This window comes from Empidonax traillii, unplaced genomic scaffold (genome assembly GCF_003031625.1).
Source record: "Empidonax traillii isolate 1590-97213 ecotype Southwest subspecies unplaced genomic scaffold, ASM303162v1 scaffold1234:size156366, whole genome shotgun sequence".
Classification (NCBI taxonomy): Eukaryota; Metazoa; Chordata; class Aves; order Passeriformes; family Tyrannidae; genus Empidonax; species Empidonax traillii.
In genome coordinates, this window is record NW_020956427.1 from 53,511 (window position 1) to 55,135 (window position 1,625).

Genomic DNA, 1,625 nt, shown 5'->3' on the forward strand with positions numbered 1-1,625 from the left:
GAATGGGGGAAAACCCGGACTGGATTTCTCCCGGAGTACGGAATGGAGGGAAACCCGGACTGGATTTCTCCCGGGGTACGGAATGGGGGAAAACCCGGACTGGATTTCTCCCGGAGTACGGAATGGGGGAAAACCCGGACTGGTGCCACTAAAGCTGGCACCGCCCTGACCGGAAGTTTTCAAAACCCACAGCAAAGATGGCGGCGCCAACCCCACCCTCCCCCCAGCCCCACCTCAGAGAGGCATCTCTCCCATCACCTGACCTCCCCTCCGCCCCGACCCCCGCCCCGCACTCGCAGCCCGTCTCGCCGCGGTGCTTCCCGCCGTGGGGACGGGGCGGGCCACTCGGCGGCTCATGGGCGGCGGCAGCGCCGGCGCGGGCAGCCCCGGGCGGGGACTCCGCTCCGCTCCCGCCCCGCCCCGCCCAGCCCCGCCCCGCTCGGTCCCGCCATGCCCCGGAGATGCTGTCGGGTCTGCGCCGCCGGGATCTCCCCTGAGAGCCGCACGCCGCGGCAGGTACAGCTTCAGGCTCTCCGGGAGATCGTCCCCGGCGTGAGCGGGGCCCGGCGGGGCGCCCGTGGGGTGGCGTGAGTCGGGGGGACACGTTTCCCTTCTCCTGCCTGTTGGCATTTGCTCCCTGGGCAAGGAAGGGCTCTTTTTCCCACTGCGGGCTGGTCCTTGCCGCGTGTGCTGGGAAGGGTGGAGAGGCAGGGCCGAAGGGCCGGGTGCCGGTGGGGTCCCAGAGCTGTGGGGTCGGGCTGTGCTGAGAGGGGCAGGTGGGTTCCCGTGGGTGAGCCTGAGCATTGGTTTGGGGGTTCAGGAGCCCGGGAGGTGTTTGCAGCTCTGCCAGGGCTGGAGCTGGGCTGGGCCGTGGCACAGACGCGGGGGAGCTGGGGGAGGGTTTGGACTCCCTGGAGGGAAAGGGGGGCTGGATGGGCTGGATGGAGCCACGGGCTCGTGCTCGTGGGAACACGCTCGTCCAGGGCGCTGGGATCCGCTCAAACTCCAGTTCCCCTCGTGCCCAGGAATGCAGGGTCTGAGGGATTGAATTTCCCTGGAGGTTTGCAGGAGAGCAGGGATGAAAGGAAAGGCAGTGCCAGAGGTGTGTTCCCTCTGAGGACGGAGAGCATGTGGGCTGAGGTGAGATTGCCTGGAGTGTTGGGATGAGCGTTCCAGGGATCGGGGAGCTCGGAATTCCGGGTGCTGATGGAACCGTTGCCGTGGGTGTGTTTAGTTTGTGTCTGTGGGAGCTGGGATTCGGGCTGGAGAGCTGTTGTTGGGAACCTTTAAAGGGTGGAGCAAATCTGCTCCGCGGATGCATAAGGAAGGACGGAGTAGCAAAGGAAGGGGAGTATTTCCACATGATATCAATATTCCCCCCCAGGTGTGGGATGAAGCAGCGATGGAGGGCTGGTTGGGGTTGGCCTGGGCTGGTCAGGATCAGCCATAAACAACCCACCAGACCCCTGAACCCTCCAGAGGCAGTTTGCCCAGGAGCCCAGAATTGTCTGTGGATTAGAGAGTACTGGCAGCTGCCTGTGCCTGACCCCAGCCTGGCACTGTCCACAGGGACACACTGGGCAAAGACCATGACAAGGAACAAAACCCCTTCCTGCCAGAGGGTT